We start from the raw sequence: 19,208 nt of genomic DNA, 5'->3' as shown, positions 1-19,208 counted from the left end.
GTTTCACCCCTTTCAAGATCCCCTGCAGCTCCACTCTGCTCATCGCTTAAAGTTTCAGCCCCCGCCGAAATTTTTTCTTAACCCCCCGAAATGTGGCTCTAGTTGCACCTCTGAATAATGGAGACCATCTCCGACTTCTCCTGAGCTTGGCTAGACATGTGCTTGTTCGCTTGGGGGAATTTTGTCATGTGATTGATTCTACAACTGTGTCTGCAGTAGGGTGCATATTGGGAATGTCCTTTGTAACTGGCAGTAGTTTAACAATAGACATCACGGGCGGAGGAGGGGTGCGGGCTCAAGGGGGACGCCTGCAACACTGTGCAAGGGCAGCGAGTCCCTGGCCTGAGAGTTCCTGATTGGTCCGGAGCATGAGCCCCCGCTCAATTTACTTTGCGGGGGCCCCCCTCAAGCTTCATTACATACCTGGTAAGTGGGAGCCATTCGCCATTACTAATTTATGGAGAATCCAGTTGTTGGTAATCTGTGTGATTCCCAGAATATTCCTTTTTGTCAATAAACACTTTAAGACTTGACTGGATGTGAGGCAGAGCTTTCTTCCAGAGATCTTGGTGTACTGGCCAGGGATCACTCGCATTTGGCAGGGACAGTGACAGGAGCTAGTCCTGATCCCAACTCAACAGCTGCAGAATCCAAGGTAAGGCGGAGGATTCTCCACGGGGAGTTTGGGTTGATGAGAAGCCAGTGTTCAGCTCGCCCATCAGGTCATACCGCCTAGTGGGATTTCATTTTAAAATGGGAGTCTGTTTGTGGTTATTGATTACTTAGTAACTATGAGATAGAGATATGACTGAAATATCTGGAGAAGAGCAGGAAACGAGGGAGGGACAGCAATGGTTGCTAAAGCCCTCGTACAGATCCTATTTGATGTATGCATTGAATGAGGTACACTAGTTAAGCCACCACAGACTTTCCGCAAGCCTTGGCGGACTGAATCTGGGGGTGTTCTGATTGCAAGGGGGGCAGTGGAGAAGCATCAAAGTTCCATCCAATCTGCTGGTGAGGACAAGCAGTCAGACCCTCTCTTCTTTCTCCCCAACTCTCCCACCACCACAGGGATGATCTGAGACACAGGATGTCAGACTACCTGTGCCTTTTCCTTGGTTCAGAGTGAGGGTAAGAAAGAAACATGAAAAATGACTAATTACAAATAGGTAAGGCCCCACCTAGATGGTCTTCCACCTATGTTAAGTACCACCAGTATGGAAAGAGCATCTGCAAGTGTACAGAAAGCTGGTTTAAGTGCACTAATGGAGACATAAAAGAAGCCCTTCCTGAAAGAACGATACAGAAAAGGGGGTGGTGATGAACAGAGTGTCTGAATTAAGCAGACCACTCTTACCCAGTCAAGAGATCAGGGTTTAATCCATCACCGTTATTTAGCTCACTGCATCACCCCAGTTCAGAACCTGGCTATATGCAAATTAGTCTGACCCCGTGCCTCATGGGAACAGGGCAGACCAAACTACCAAGCCAATTCTTCACCGGAAAGGAGACAAGCTTCCGGGGACCGGTTTCTGGCATTGCAGCCGTCGTCGGCCCGGCTTGCTTGAATCCTGGTGGTGCAGTGAGCAAGGGACTCATGTCTGAGTATACCTTGCCACACCTGTAGTGGCCAAAAACGATACAGAAAAGGGGGTGGTGATGAACAGAGTGTCTGAATTAAGCAGACCACTTTTACCCAGTCAAGAGATCAGGGCTTAATCCATCACCGTTATTTAGCTCACTGCATCACCCCAGTTCAGAACCTTGCTATATGCAAATTAGTCTGACCCCGTGCCTCATGGGAACAGGGCAGACCAAACTACCAAGCCAATTCTTCACCGGAAAGGAGACAAGCTTCCCGGGACAGGTTTCTGGCATTTCAGCCGTCGTCGGCCCGGCTTGCTTGAATCCTGGTGGTGCAGTGAGCAAGGGACTCATGTCTGAGTATACCATGCCACACCTTTAGTGGCCAAAAACGATACAGAAAAGGGGGTGGTGATGAACAGAGTGTCTGAATTAAGCAGACCACTCTTACCCAGTCAAGAGATCAGGGCTTAATCCATCACCGTTATTTAGCTCACTGCATCACCCCAGTTCTGAACCTGGCTATATGCAAATTAGTCTGACCCTGTGCCTCATGGGAACAGGGCAGACCAAACTACCAAGCCAATTCTTCACCGGAAAGGAGACAAACTTCCGGGGACCGGTTTCTGGCATTTCAGCCGTCGTCAGCCCGGCTAGCTTGAATCCTGGTGGTGCAGTGAGCAAGGGACTCATGTCTGAGTATACCCTGCCACACCTGTAGTGGCCAAAAACGATACAGAAAAGGGGGTGTTGATGAACAGAGTATCTGAATTAAGCAGACCACTCTTACCCAGTCAAGAGATCAGGGTTTAATCCATCACCGTTATTTAGCTCACTGCATCACCCCAGTTCAGAACCTGGCTATATGCAAATTAGTCTGACCCCGTGCCTCATGGGAACAGGGCAGACCAAACTACCAAGCCAATTCTTCACCGGAAAGGAGACAAGCTTCCGGGGACCAGTTTCTGGCATTTCAGCCGTCGTCGGCCCGGCTTGCTTGAATCCTGGTGGTGCAGTGAACAAGGGACTCATGTCTGAGTATACCCTGCCACACCTGTAGTCACCCGCGTAGCTAGGGGGGGGCGAGGGGGGTGGTCCGCCCCAGGCGGCACCATTTTTGAGGCGACAGCGCGGTTTAACTAAATCCCGCGTTTGTTTCTCTCGGCCAGGGGCGTAACACAGCCCTCCAGTCCAGAGGACCCCTCCACAGCCAGAAACCAAAATAAATCAGTTTTGCTTGGATGTGACAGTTTACGTAACTTACGTGGTTACGCTCTCCATCGTTGCACCTCACAGCGGCCTCTTTTTGAATTAAATTATGAGTGGCGCGCAGTTGTCTCCATGTCTGTGCCAGCTCGGTTCTTCATCCTGAAGGTGGGCTGGTGTCGTGCACATCGCGCCGTGGTACTAGGGGGGGGGAGTTCCGGCCAACGCTAAATAATCGAGCCAGGGAGAGCAGCAGGGTAAGTGGGGCAGTCTATCGGATTGAAAATCATAACTTAATTGAGGTCAAAGTCCCGGGCGGGGAGAATAAAAGTCCTGAGCGGGGACCAAGGCGGATCAGTAGCAATACCTGTCATGGATATATTAAAGTGTTTTTATTGTGACAGATTATTTTATTGATGTGGCATATGGCTCAGGACAGGGGGCCTCCAGCGCTCCGGGCTGGTTAGGGGCTTCTCGGAGAGTTCCACTGCACTTTTATTTGGCAGTCTATCTGGGAGACTGTCTCGACTGAGAGCGACGGTAGATAGGCGGGGTCACAGGCTGGCATTGTGCAGTATGCCCCTGGCTGATCTTTAGAATGGTGAGAATAGGTTGATTGGGGGTTATTTCCACAGGGGGAAGTTGGCCTTGGCATTTTGTGTGCTGCGATCATCGATGTCAGGGCACTGGCAGAAGGGGCTGCAAGTGGTCGGTGGGACTGGGAGGGCATGATTGTCTGGAGTAAATCTCACAGCCGTCCACCCATTGACCTTTTCTGTCAGGAAGTTTAGAAGTACTCCAATGTATTTGCAGACGCTGTGTTTAGTGTGGGCGGTGTCCGACGTGTTGATTGCCACGCATGAGGAAAATCTGCCCCCTCCCCAGATCTGGGTTTAGGATTCTGTGGTTCTCTCTGTGTGTATTTATTCTCTTCTCCACCAGCATTACTGATAGTGTCTGGTCTAGCTTCACCTTCTGTATTCCGTATGTACTCCTGTCCAATTTTTATTCTTCATGGGCATGAAGAAAAAGAAAGTAACTAAAAAGCCTCATGTTTTAAACTTTCCTTTACCAGGGATTCGCCCCCCCACAAAGTTAAAGGCAAAACTCCTTAATGAAAATTAAAAGTTAGATTTCTGTAAAACAATTCAAAGGCAACATATTTATTTTGTAGAATATTGTTTAAACAAACAGACAGTTCAGGTGGATTTCGTACATCACTTGTACAGTCCACATTCTATACGACCTCTGTTCCTAAAACGCCCATGCTTGGGGACGGAAGCCAGGCCTTTGCGTTTTTGTGGAGGAGTCTGCCCGGGCAGGCTGGTTATTATGTAGTGGTGTTTAGTGCCAGTTATGTGCCGTGAAAATGTAATTCCAGTTATTATTATAGGAAAAGTGTCAACACTTTGGTAATTTCAATAGAAGCATTCACTTCATGTCAATAACCATGGCCAGGCCTCCCTCTCCAGATTGTATTACTACCTCAGATGTAAATGCGGTGTTGTGTACGTTTCAGATGCCTACGTTTCATACATTGTAACTTTGAAGGTGCAGGGATTTTAATGTAATGTTGTTTTTTTGTGTGGGTAGAATCATGAAAAGATGGAATCTTCACAAAGACCCAAACAAATGTGTATGTTGGAGAGACAGAGCTTTACTAAATGAAAGTAGAGCTGAGGCGATCCTCATTGATATGGAATGTATTTCTATATCCGAAGTGCATGAATCGATCAACACAGGCTGTTTTTTTCCCCTCCACTCCTTTACTTTCAGTATGATGGTGCCCTAGGTGCGGATGCGCCGAGAGTTACCAGAGACTGAGCGCTTGTTATCGAGATATGCATGGGTGCTGGCTATGATGCAGCTGGTTTTGAAGATAGTGCTGACCTAAAAGTGGAGCCAGTGGGTTTCCATCAGAATGTAGGTCACTCTTTGTTACCCATGGCCAGTGTCATGTAGGATCTTAAATGACACCACAAGTATAAAGGAATGCCCAACGGTAATCCAAGAAACAAGAGAGTTAAATGTTCATTTTAAAATCACCCTTGATTGACCCAGTCAGATATTGTTGATGGTCCACAGCATTTGTGCCCACTATAAAGGTAATATACATGGGATAAAGTTGGCTAGCCTGCAGTCCAGAACTGGTTATTGCCCCACATTTTCACATTACTACAGCTGTCAGAGAAAAATTGCATAATACTCTACCATCTATCCACTGACCATCCAACCCTACAGTCTTCACACCGCAGTCTCAGAGTTCAAGGAAGAGCAAACTTTGAAAATACTTGCACAGACACAAAATTACAAGGACCTTGTAGACGAACAATTGTCAAGGAATTCAATAACTATGATAAAGCATGTAGAAATTAGGGGTGGATGTAACTCACATAATTCTGTGTAATGTAATCTTGCCGAACTACCTAAAAATTCAGTGAGATTATGCAGAATCACGCAAGTGTAATTTAGCACCATTTTCTTTGGGCACAAATACCCACTCGCCTTCAAAATGCACGCGAGGAGGCATTTTTATCTAAGAAATAGCCCTAACTGCAATAGAACATTATTAACAATGCGCGCTCCCACATGGTAAATGTGAAAGTGGAGAAAGATTTTCCCCCCAACGGATTCAAGGCATTTAGCACGAGTTTCTTAGGAAAAAATGCACCATCACTTTAAAAATGGATGCAAGGGGGTATTTTGCGCTAAGCAAATAACGATAAATGCAACTGAACATAAACTGCAGTGCAAGCAGCTGCTCACATTCTCTAAATGTGCTATCGCCATAGGATCCCCCCCAAATTACTCTTAATTACGTAAGTGGGTAATCTAGTTCTTTTTAGTAATTTCTCCTTAAAAAGTGTTGTGGAATGAAACAAAATTAGTCTGATTACTCCAGCATGATTGACATTATTCCCAGGCCTAGCCAGTGTAATTCCCTATTCCATGCTTTTGAACTGTGTTTGGGGAAAGTTCCTTAGTGCCAAGAACACATTTCCACAGTAAGAACTCCACAATATGTGGCATTCACTTAAACACCATAGAAGCACTTAAAACGTCATAACAAAGTACACCACTTTGAAAATGTGCTTGCATGGTGCTGGTAGGTGGGCAGCTACACAGTAGGTGGCCAAAATCTCAGGGTGAACATGCAGCAGGTCTTTGGCCATTAATAGCCATTGCAGTTGTCAATGGAAATAATCATATGTGTAGAAGAGAAAGAATTGAGAAATGAGCTACCACCATCCTTCAACCCTGATGCCCCTCTTTCTTGATGCCCTTGGAGAAAAAAGGGACCTACCACCATACGAGCTGGGTGGATAGATGGGACCTACTGTACGGGTAGTAATGTGACACCATATGGAGAGGTTAAAGAAGAAAAGGGAGACCCTGGGCCAGGCTTTTTCAGATTGCATCGAAGAGGAAGTCTCTAAAATGCTGAACTTGGGAGTCATTGAGCTCTCTTCAAACTAGTTGATGAACTCTGTTGTACTAGTGCTAAGTAGGGCTCAACACACCTCCACTTTTGAATGAACTAGAGAGCGCTAAATGTTGCCATACAACCTTCTTCCATTACGTGTTAAGTTCATCAGTAAGTTGGGGGCTGCTCATTTTTTTTACTGCCTTTGCATTGAATAGTGTCTTTTGACAGATTGCCTGGAACTCTGGTTCCAAGGAGAAGACTTTAACCTCCACTTCAGAGAACCTGGGTTAAGTAAGGCCCTTGCGTTGTGGATTAAAAATTATATTTTTTTCCAGTGGTTGGCAGATTATGTCTTGAATGACCTGGATAAAATTTGTGTTGCCTAACTAGAACAGTCTTGCTGAATGACCACTGGGCCAATTATCAGATTCACCTCAAGCTGATGTTGGCGCTGAAATGAGCTAACTTCACAATGAAAACAAACATGTGTCTGACGGAAGCTTTGCCCATATTGTGCAACCTTGGTCCCCATGTGGGTGTTGGAAGGGTGGAGACTCTTAATTCCAAGATTCGGACCAATTTAAATTGCGAGAGCCCACCACCCAGACCTGTTTCCTCATTCTTGGATATCAGTAGGTATTGCTGGCACTTCATGGAGAACTATGGTTCTATTGTTTCTCTGCTTGTAGCTCTGACATCCCCGGAGGAGCTTTTGGTCACCTGAAAAGCTTTGTGTGAGGCACCGGACTTCTGGCAACCTTTGATTGCCCAACCTGATTCCTTTGATCTTCGCTTTTATTGGGTTATTTCCCAACTCCATGGGAGGAGTCAAAAACACATAGTGGCATTTGCTACCCGAAGTTTGTCATCTAGGCAGAAATTGAGGTGGCATGCTGAACATCCTGTGGGGATGTGGATGGACCCAGGGAAGTTCAGTTGTTTAGATAAAAAAGCCTCTCCTGGTGGCAAGTAGTTTCCTGGTGCAGTCTAACCTGAGAAGGGCAGTATGTAAGGACAAAAGTGCCTGACCGCTGATGCAGCTTTATTATTGCGGCATTTCATCATTTACCCCTGCAGTATCCGTCTTTTGGCTTTTGACAAGAGTTTGTGGGGCTCTGATCCAAGGGGACCTTTCAAACTCCAACTATGATGCTCCTCCGGGATACTCTTTAGTGTGGTTTACGATAAACAGACCATTCATGTATCTCCCAATCCTACAGTTGTGGAAGCCCAGTCCAACTCCTCTTTACAGGGCCTATTGCTGGCAGTGATTTGTATTAGTTTTGGGAAGTAGTAGCTTTACCTTGGGGTGTAACCTGCTAGTTTTCCTTTGTAAATTAAGTCCAGTAACTTGAAGCAGATGAAGATCCCTTCATGTTAACTTGTGTTTGAATGTTTGTGTATAAGTGCTGCAGTAATGATCACTAATATCAGAACACGAGTCCAGAGGTATTTTAATTGATACTTGTCTGACAGTACCTAATAAATATATTAATATATTTATAGAAGTGTATCTCAAGTAGGCATGGGGTTCAATTTGTAATGAGCAATACAAAAGCAGTGCAAATTTAATACAGTGATAAACCAGGGCATCTGCCATTACGAACTATACACTCTTTCTCATGTTCAGAAGTGCTTCAGTTTTCCAGGTTGTATATGATCACAAACGGCATTCAGTGCCCATTTGGAGGAGTGTGAAATACAGTTAAATTGTGTATTATGTTTTGGGTAGTCAGTTACATGCTTGACTGCAGCACAAAGGGCAGGGTAGATGAAGAATAAAACAATAAAATTAATTGGAGATAGGGAGTGTGCTCATCCAGTAAAATGACTTCTCCGCGCACTTGCTCTTTTAAGAACCACTTTCGTCAATCAGCCACCTTCCATTCTGGTTAGACTGGACGGGGGCTGAACAGTATTGTAACTATAACTGTGTTACAAAGTGCCCTGGCTCAAGCATACACCATCTCCTTTGAGCTAGGTTGCTACCAATAAGGGGCGTAACACAGGTCCCCACAGTGCGGGGGTCGCCCTCAGTTCTGCACTTTGGCTGGAGAGCTCCAGATTGAGTCCGGAGGGGGCTCCTCCACGTTACCTGCAGCGGGCCCCCTCAAGTTTCGTTAAGCCACTGCTCTCGGCAGGGGTGGTTTCTCTAAATGAGATTAAACCCTACCACCTCTGTGACGAGTGGAGAAGGGTGGGATTAGACGCCACTATGCAAAATCCAGCAAGGTCAGGCAGGGAAAAAGCCAATCTGTGAAGTGGGGCCTGACGACCAGATTAAGGTAGGAGAAACAGAGCAATCACCTGCAATGTCGTGCATCTGTTTTATTGCATGCATCTCTTTTATTTCATTTCACTTCAGATGGATTCAACACTGCATGCATATTATGGCACACCTTACATTTTAACTTGGGCCTCTAGGTGGGATGAATGTGGTGGTGCCCTGATGGCTGTTATTGATTATTTAGCCTGCAAAACATGTAAAGGAAAGATGATAGACGACGTACTGCAGGAGAGTGGGTTGTGTGAATGAAGTTTAAAACACTATTACTGACATTTTAGATATGTTTACTTTAAACTTATAAGGTTTCTTTAAGTCAGGGTACAAGTTCCATTAAAACGTTGCTGCTTTAGTACGACAGGAACATTTAACACCATGTAACCAAATAGCCTGAAATACTAAAAAGGGCCTTTTTACCTGCATGTGATGAGAATAGGAGTACACATAATTTTACAATTCACAAGACAAGCCAATCTTTGTCCCCCATTGCTTGTTGAGTCTTAAGCATCTGCAGGCAGGACAGCTAGGAGGGCGTGGAATCCAGTGTGCTAACTGGCCTTTTTCCCCAGCACCCCCCCCCGCCCTCCTCCCCTCAAGGGGCGCCAATCTGAGGGATAGCCCCAGGCGCCACAAGCTCTCGCTACGCCCCTGCCTGTAGTGGCCAAAACGATACAGAAAAGGGGGTGGTGATGAACAGAGTGTCTGAATTAAGCAGACCACTCTTACCCAGTCAAGAGATCAGGGCTTAATCCATCACCGTTATTTAGCTCACTGCATCACCCCAGTTCAGAACCTGGCTATATGCAAATTAGTCTGACCCTGTGCCTCATGGGAACAGGGCAGACCAAACTACCAAGCCAATTCTTCACCGGAAAGGAGACAAGCTTCCGGGGACCGGTTTCTGGCATTTCAGCCGTCGTCGGCCCGGCTTGCTTGAATCCTGGTGGTGCAGTGAGCAAGGGACTCATGTCTGAGTATACCCTGCCACACCTGTAGTGGCCAAAAACGATACAGAAAAGGGGGTGGTGATGAACAGATTGTCTGAATTAAGCAGACCACTCTTACCCAGTCGAGAGATCAGGGCTTAATCCATCACCGTTATTTAGATCACTGCATCACCCCAGTTCAGAACCTGGCTATACGCAAATTAGTCTGACCCCGTGCCTCATGGGAACAGGGCAGACCAAACTACCAAGCCAATTCTTCACCGGAAAGGAGACAAGCTTCCGGGGACCTGTTTCTGGCATTTCAGCCGTCGTCGGCCCGGCTTGCTTGAATCCTGGTGGTGCAGTGAGCAAGGGACTCATGTCTGAGTATACCCTCCCACGCCTGTAGTGGGCAAAAACGATACAGAAAAGGGGGTGGTGATGAACAGAGTGTCTGAATTAAGCAGACCACTCTTACCCAGTCGAGAGATCAGGGCTTAATCCATCACCGTTATTTAGCTCACTGCATCACCCCAGTTCAGAACCTGGCTATATGCAAATTAGTCTGACCCCGTGCCTCATGGGAACAGGGCAGACCAAACTACCAAGCCAATTCTTCACCGGAAAGGAGACAAGCTTCCGGGGAACGGTTTCTGCCATTTCAGCCGTCGTCGGCCCGGCTTGCTTGAATCCTGGTGGTGCAGTGAGCAAGGGACTCATGTCTGAGTATACCAAGCCACACCTGTAGTGGCCAAAAACGATACAGAAAAAGGGGTGGTGATGAAAAGAGTGTCTGAATTAAGCAGACCACTCTTACCCAGTCAAGAGATCAGGGCTTAATCCATCACCGTTATTTAGCTCACTGCATCACCCCAGTTCAGAACCTGGCTATATGCAAATTAGTCTGACCCCATGCCTCATGGGAACAGGGCAGACCAAACTACCAAGCCAATTCTTCACCGGAAAGGAGACAAGCTTCCGGGGACCGGTGTCTGGCATTTCAGCCGTCGTCGGCCCAGCTTGCTTGTATCCTGGTGGTGCAGTGAGCAAGGGACTCATGTCTGAGTATATCCTGCCACACCTGTAGTGTCCAAAAGCGATAGAGAAAATGGGGTGGTGATGAACAGATTGTCTGAATTAAGCAGACCACTCTTACCCAGTCGAGAGATCAGGGCTTAATCCATCACCGTTATTTATATCACTGCATCACCCCAGTTCAGAACCTGGCTATATGCAAATTAGTCTGACCCCGTGCCTCATGGGAACAGGGCAGACCAAACTACCAATCCAATTCTTCACCGGAAAGGAGACAAGCTTCCGGGGACCTGTTTCTGGCATTTCAGCCGTTGTCGGCCCGGCTTGCTTGAATCCTGGTGGTGCAGTGAGCAAGGGACTCATGTCTGAGTATACCCTGCTACACCTGTAGTGGCCAAAAACGATACAGAAAAGGGGGTGGTGATGAACAGAGTGTCTGAATTAAGCAGACCACTCTTACCCAGTCGAGAGATCAGGGCTTAATCCATCACCGTTAATTAGCTCACTGCATCACCCCAGTTCAGAACCTGGCTATATGCAAATTAGTCTGACCCCGTGCCTCATGGGAACAGGGCAGACCAAACTACCGAGCCAATTCTTCACCGGAAAGGAGACAAGCTTCCGGGGAACGGTTTCTGGCATTTCAGTCGTCATCGGCCCGGCTTGCTTGAATCCTGGTGGTGCAGTGAGCAACGGACTCATGTCTGAGTATACCCTGCCACACCTGTAGTGGCCAAAAACGATACAGAAAAGGGGGTGGTGATGAACAGAGTGTCTGAATTAAGCAGACCACTCTTACCCAGTCAAGAGATCAGGGCTTAATCCATCACTGTTATTTAGCTCACTGCATCACCCCAGTTCAGAACCTGGCTATATGCAAATTAGTCTGACCCCGTGCCTCATGGGAACCGGGCAGACCAAACTACCAAGCCAATTCTTCACCGGAAAGGAGACAAGCTTCCGTGGACCGGTTTCTGGCATTTCAGCCGTCGTCGGCCCGGCTTGCTTGAATCCTGGTGGTGCAGTGAGCAAGGGACTCATGTCTGAGTATAACCTGCCACACCTGTAGTGGCCAAAAACGATACAGAAAAGGGGGTGGTGATGAACAGAGTGTCTGAATTAAGCAGACCACTCTTACTCAGTCAAGAGATCCAGGGCTTAATCCATCACCGTTATTTAGCTCGCTGCATCACCCCAGTTCAGAACCTGGCTATGCAAATTAGTCTGACCCTGTGCCTCATGGGAACAGGGCAGACCAAACTACCAAGCCAATTCTTCACCGGAAAGGAGACAAGCTTCCGGGCACCGGTTTCTGGCATTTCAGCCGTCGTCGGCCCGGCTTGCTTGAATCCTGGTGGTGCAGTGAGCAAGGGACTCATGTCTGAGTATACCCTGCCACACCTGTAGTGGCCAAAAACGATACAGAAAAGGGGGTGGTGATGAACAGAGTGTCTGAATTAAGCAGACCACTCTTACCCAGTCGAGAGATCAGGGCTTAATTCAGATACTCTGTCCATCACCACCCCCTTTTCTGAATCGTTTTGTCCACCATAAGCGTGGAAGGGTATACTCAGATGTGAGTCCCTTGCTCACTGCACCATCAGGATTCAAGCAAGCCGGGCCGAAGACGGCTGAAATGCCAGAAACCAGTCCCCGGAAGCTTGTTTCCTTCCCAATATAAGAATTGGCTTGGTAGTTTGGTCTGCCCTGTTCCCATGATGCACTGGGCCAGGGACAGTCTAATTTGCATGTAGCCAGTTTCTGAGCTGGGATGGTGCAGTGAGCTAAAAAACGGTGATGGATCAAGCCCTGATCTTTGGACTGGGTAGGAGTGTTCTGCTTAATTCAGATACTCTGTCCATCACCACCCCCTTTTCTGAATCTTTCTGAAAGAAGGCACTTATGATATGGAGCACTTTAATAACCTTAAAAAAAGATGAAACAATCCTAAACATAAAACCACTCCAGAGCAATGGGCAGCCTTCCCAAATTGCTATGAGAAAGCCACCACGCGCTGGTAGGAGTCTCAGGGTAGGGGTTCCAGAACATCCATGGGAAGCTGAGACAAATTAGCCATTCTCATTGCACTGTCTCCTATGTACCTTTTTTCCCAAATTACTAATGATATGTCAAAAGAAATTGAAGATAGAGAACTGGACATATTAAATGTTCTAATTTTTCTTATTTCAGAGAGAGATGCCATAAGCTCCAGCCTACCAGGGAAAGGCTCAGCGGATAAAACAGGCAACAGGGCCTAGTGCTGAACCTAGTGTTGCTTCATTATTTCTCACTTCCTCTGATGAGAAACTTCATGACTGAATTCTTGCCACTGCCCACCTAACTAACCTCCATCTTCACTTTACCGATACATCCCTGACTAATTGTGAAGCTTACGTTGATGGATCATGATGACGCAGAAATCACAAAGGGGCATTGGGTGATGGTTATACTGTTTGCACCGTACAATTAATTGTTGGGAGTTGATGTCTACCACAAATGTATTCTGCCCAATAAAACAAGGCATGTATCCTCAGTGCTCAGAAAACCTTGACTATCATTACCAATTCCAAGCACACATTTGGCACTTTAAATGACTTTGCCCTCCTCTGGATGGAGTGAGAGTTGCTCAACTTTGGATGGACTACAATCGCAAATTGTTCTTACCTCAGAGGGCTGCCTAATGCCCACAAGCTGCTCTACAAAGTAGCTGTTGTAAAAGTGTTTAAAAGTAATGACCATACTGATAGTGCTTCTTTAGCCAGTGATCCTGAGGTGACTTTGTATGTATCTCTAACTACTGTATTCCTCATGAACCAGTATGCAAACAGGTGATTGGGTCAAGGTAAGGGTATCAGAAACAACCAGAATGGACGTGGAGTGACAAGAATGGTAAAAATAGTTGGCACCAAATGTATTTTAACCGACGTGGCGGACTTATATCAGGGTATTGCACATATCAGCCAAAATCGTATGATGTATACTGCTGGCATACACTGGATAGCCCCTTCTTCACCAATGTGCCACTCATCAAGCCTACAATATTGGTAAGCACATTGAAAATAGAACTGCTGCTCAACCCACCTGTTTGGGAACTTAATCATATCTAGCTAGATTTCAATGCTGTCCCTATGTGTGAATCCCAGGACAGGTTTGCATGTTTCCCAAATGGGTGGAAACCTTTCCCAGCACCCATAATGATGCCAATACAATTCAAAGAAACTTTTTTTTCGACCAATTGACCATAACAGTGCATGTGCATTACAATAACATTTCATTAAAACAATCCATGTGGGCACGTGCTCAGACCCCATATCCTTGGGTTAAAATTGCCATCACATGGGCCAGCACCCAATAAAATAGACATAGATGTATACAAATACAAGACAATAATAAAAACAAGTATAAGTCATATTGCAACCACTTAAAACCATAAATAAAAAAAATGAATTAAAGAAAAGGACCAAGTCCAGTTAAAACATTGTAGAATTGTCAGCGTGAACATGAGAGTTGGTATTCAAAGCGTTCTGCGTACACCCCACATAGAAAATAAAAAGTATGACACAGCAAATACAATAGGCAGATGAGTGTTATATTTCACTAGTCTAAATGGTTCTGCGCAGTGCTGGATTCCCAGGTTTCTGCATAACTGGATCAGTCATCGATGCCCAGCATTCCTATAGCCTGGACAAAAGAAGAATACATGGTGTTCTGACTCCTCTACATTGCTACAGACCGGACAGGCCAGAGGGGTTGAGCCAGCCCATTTGTTTGTGAAGGCATGCAGGAGGAGGACTGCTTAGCAAAATTGTAGGTATAGCTTCCTGACTAGGGTGGGATGAATGTCGTCCAATACAGATTCTAATCTATACTAATCTTTAATGCCCAGGAATGCTACGATGAGAGAGCCAGTTGTAGAGCTCTCTTGCAAGTGTGCGAGTTCGCTCTCCCTATAACTCCATGCCAGCTCCTTCCTGGATATTGTGGGGCAGGCTGCCTCAGCATTATACCATAAGTTTGCTCTACCCATAGCCAAAAATGTGTCCCTGACATCGACTAACCATTATAGTTTACCAGCACCATGGAGGCTCAAAACCTCCCTCCGCTCTGCCCTGTATTCAACCAATTACGGAGTGGCCCACAGGCAATGCCAGAATGTGAGGGGTCTGAGAGCAATTTCATCTACAATTGGCCATACCCCAATGTTCAGGTGCAGCGGTGGAGGAGCCGAGGGGGAGAACAAATAGCTGCCGGAAAAAGGTGTTATCGATCTTTGTTATGATACAGGGAGAACAGTGACCTCAGATTTCTGCCCCGAACATGGCGGCACCCCTGGTTTGCACTTTGTAAATTTCGACCAGCAGACCAACGAGTTTGTGAAATGGAGTTCCTAAATAACTTGGACTAATCCACTGTGGTCTGAGTTAACTTTAAGCCAGTTTTTTTTATTTGAGCTCCCCAGTCCATTTTTTCTGTTAGGGTGACCCCGAGATACTCGAATACGGACACCTTCTCCAGAGGTTTGCCTTGTAAGCACAGGTTTAGTTGGGTACTGCTAACTGGTTTGAAGACCATATGTTTAGTCTTTTGGGTGTTGCTGGTCTCAAACCCCCTGCATTTACAGAAGGCATTGAAGTTGTATAGGATCCTCTGTATGCCCATAGGTGATTTAGGAAGCAGAAGAGTATCGTCAGCAAACATCATTGCTGGTACTTTGGGGTTCGCTATCTTGGGTGCATCAATGTCCTTCCCCGCTACCAATGTCTCTACCAGTGTGTTTATGAATAGGCAGAAAAGAGTAGGGACTACCACACAACCTTGTCAGACTCCTCTGTCTATAGGTATAGGGGTGGTGAGTTCTCTGAGTTTGCCAAACCTGAATAGGGCATAATTGCCTTCATAGAGCCTCCGTAGCAGGTGACATAGATAGGCTGGGGCCCCCAAATCACTTAAGATTATCCACAATTTGTCTTTTGGCACCAAATCAAACGCAGATTTTAGGTTCACGAAGATTAGGTAGAGGCTGCCACCCTCTATCGATACAGTCTTCCAGTGCAGGAGTTGGAGCTTGAAGATTTGGTCTATTGTGGATGTATTTTCTCTACTGCCAGCTTGATATGGGATCAGGACTTTGAGCTCTTCCATCCAGGTCTGGAGACGACCCAGCAGTAAATGAGTAAAGATCGTGTGGCTGACGTCAATTAGACTTATAGGTCTATAATTTATGGGAAGAAGTGGTGAGCCCTTTTTATAGATTGGCAAGATTACCGCACCAGCTCAAGTTACGGGAATCACCATTCCCTGTAAAGTAACGTTATACCGGGTCCTCAGGTAGCGTGCCCAGATGGTGGGTTCACTACGAAAGAGGTCCCCTAGGATCTTATCTAGCCCTGTGGCTTTGGACGGGTCTTCTTTGCTTATGGCACTAGTATTCTCTTTTGGAGTTAACTCAGGGGTCTCAGTGCAGGATTTCTGTGGAGGGGGAATGGAAAGGTGTCTGCCAGTCTGGATGTCAGTGCTTTGTTTGTCTCAGCAACTTGCATGAGGGAGATGGATATAGCAACATTAGAAATAGATTATTCTGTGGCCATTAGAAACGGGATAGAGGATTCATATAGAGTGGACAGCTTATCAGAAGATTTGTGTATATCCGTCCGCCAAACTCTCTATCTGCAGCTGGTAGGTATTAGTCTATTGTCAGGTGTCGATTTTAGGCCGAGGGCGATCTCAGAAGTTGGCATTGCTGCCTCTAGGATCAGGGCATTGTGATCATTGTCATGGTGGCGCACTATCTCAAAATCATCCACCCTGTGCCAGAACTTCACATCTACCAAGATGTAGTCTAGAATGGAAGAATGTCCTCTTCTATTAAAAGTGTAATTCCATGGTGAGTCCGATTTGGTGTGACCATTCAATGCCCTCAAGGAATGCCTCAGAGTGAAGGATTTGATCTGGAGCACCAATGGAGTCCAGGCTCTGGTTTGCGGGATGCTTGGCTCAGGGATTGTGTAAAAAAGGTCCTCTTCACTTGGGTTTCCTCCATTCAGGCCATCCAGGGGTTCGAACTGACAGTTAAAGTCTCCACCTATAATCACTAAGAAATTGTTAAGGATGGGGGAAATAAAAGTGGTCAACTGATCGAGGTACAGCGATTATTGACTGCTGCTGACCGGCCGGGAGTAAACATTGACAAGAGCAATACTGACCCTTGATGGAAAGGTAAGAAGAATATACAAGATGTCATTGGAGGATGACTCGATCTGCTTGGCTGTACAACCCAAATGCGAGCCGACCCAGGTGCAGAGCCCGCCCGAAGGCCTACCCTTTCCCCTAGCAGTGGCATCTACTCTGAATGACGCAAAATCCAGCCGATGCGGACCTTCCCTGGCCCAGGTTTCCAGGAACATGCAAACGTCGTATTGCCTACAAATACCCCCAGTCAGGGTTGTCCAGTTTTGAGCTAAGTCCCGCAATGTTCCATGATAGTACCCGCACCATGGGTGAGTCCTGTTGTCTAGCTATTTTAAAGGGCTAGGTATCAGTCTCCAGTGGACCAACTTCCCTCTGAGAAACACATGCCCACTTCACCTTAGATCTGATGTTAATATCCTTTTTGTTGTCATTGGATGGTAGGGAATATGGGGCCACTATGGTGGATGGATCAATGGCCTGCTCTTCCCCATGAGATGATTCGGTTTGAGGGGTCTTTTTTATGACCTTGGACATCTGTCTTCGGTCAGTACCTCACTGCATTACATCGGACACACCATCCCTGCACCAACCCCCAGCCTGGATTTGGTGCTAGAATGATGGAACTCCCTAATTGGGATGGCCCGCTCCCCAGGATCCCCCTGTGGAAAGGATTTCTCTACCTGACAACATAGGAATTTGAGTACGTCAACTGCCTCTAGGGGCCCCAATCTGTTTGCTGTCTGTATGCTGAAAAGCAAAGGTCTAGGGGGTTCCTGCCACAGACAGGGTAACTGGTGATTCTGGTTCCACAGCTCTGCTCCTGGCTTGTGTGCTCTCTGGTTACTGGAATTTGACCTAGGGAGTAGAAATAACCCAATGGTAGAGGCCTAATACCTCCTTCCTGCCAATAGTGATTTCTGCCTAAAAGGCTTTGAACAGACATTGGATTTTTTAAATAGATCACTATACAGTCCCCTTGCACATCTTTTGGTCTGTTACCCACCGAGCTAACCCTGTGCATCAGGAGAATCTCACCTGCATCTTTGTAGGCAAATTGCCTTTGCTGGCCAGCCAGAACCTGCACTTATTCCTTAGTTCAAGGTGAGTTTCTCGTTGCCCCCTTTTAAGCTCGGGTAAGCCTGCTAAAATAATGACATACAGGGCTGAAGCTGGAGGTGAATTAATGCAGGGCAGAACTGACCTCTCTTATCTGACCTCTATACTGGATACGGAACCATTTCCCTCCCTGCACCTGGGGCAGTGTCGATACGTACAATCTTGCTCGATTGGCAGGTTTGGGTGTGCCCTGTCTCTGTTCATTACCTCATAGTTGGCCTGATTGGTGTCGATGGTGGAAATAGAATTTTGAGTGAGTGGGGGCTCTGGTCTTGCTCTTGAAGAGACGGATACCATATCTACCTGACAGCTAGCATCCAGTCCTCTATGCTGTTACAACTTTGGAAACTGCAGATTTAGGGCTCCTGCTCAGCTGCTGGTCATGAAAACCCACCATAAATACCCAGACATTTCTATAAACTAGCCTCCCGAGGGTGTCCAGGGTGTTGTGACGTGTGTAGTTCCAACCTGGTTTTTTATTTATCCGGAAGTCAATGCAAACCTCAAACACATATTTTTCTCCCACTTCTGTGAGGGCAAGTGCTGCAATTAGCAAGGAGCCACAAATTTCCTACCACCCAGTGTTCTCCCAATAAAAATGGTACCTCACTTGTGTGGGTAGGTTTAGTGCACGCTGCAGGAAAAGGCCCAAAACCTGACAAGGACAGATCAATGTTCCACTCAAATACCAACCTTTTTCGCCAACGTTGGCAGCTGTGGAATTTTGGCCCTAACCCAGCCCACACACAGAGGAACCTACCAAACCTGCATATTTCTGAAAATTAGATACCCTGGGAGTCCAGGGTGGCATGTCTTGCATAGCAGTCACCACGTTGTTTTACCCAGAAGTCCTTGCAAACCCCAAACTGTGTCTAAATACACACCATTTCTTCTCATTTCTGTGAAGGAAGTTCTGAAATTTGAACAGAAGTCACTAATTTGCTACCACCCAGCACTGCCCAAACTTTCCCGATAAAAATGTCACCTCACTTGTGTGGGTGGGCCTAGTGCCTGCGATAGGAAAAGGCCCAAAACAAGACATAGATCAATTTGTTCATTTAAAACCATTTTTTCTGCATTGTTGGTGTCTGCGGAATGTGTGACTTCGCTCAGCCGCCTCCCAGGGAAACCTACAAATTCTGCACATTTCTGAAAACTAAAGACCATGAGGAATCCAGTATGACATTCCTTGTGTGGCTCTCACAAGGTTGTTTTACCCAGTATCCCTTGCAAATCTTAAACCTGAATAAAAAACACATTTTCCTCACATTTCTGTGAGGAACATTTCTGGAATATGAGGGGAGATACAAATTTACAACCACCCACCATTCCCCCAAGTCTTTCGGTAAAAATGGTTCCCCTCTTGTGTGAGTGGGCCTAGTGCCCTCGACAAATAAAGGCCTAAAACAGGACATGGACAGATCAAGATTTTTCACTC

This window comes from Lissotriton vulgaris, chromosome 5, assembly GCF_964263255.1.
Source record: "Lissotriton vulgaris chromosome 5, aLisVul1.2, whole genome shotgun sequence".
Taxonomy (NCBI): domain Eukaryota; kingdom Metazoa; phylum Chordata; class Amphibia; order Caudata; family Salamandridae; genus Lissotriton; species Lissotriton vulgaris.
Note: the sequence above shows the minus strand (reverse complement) of the source record.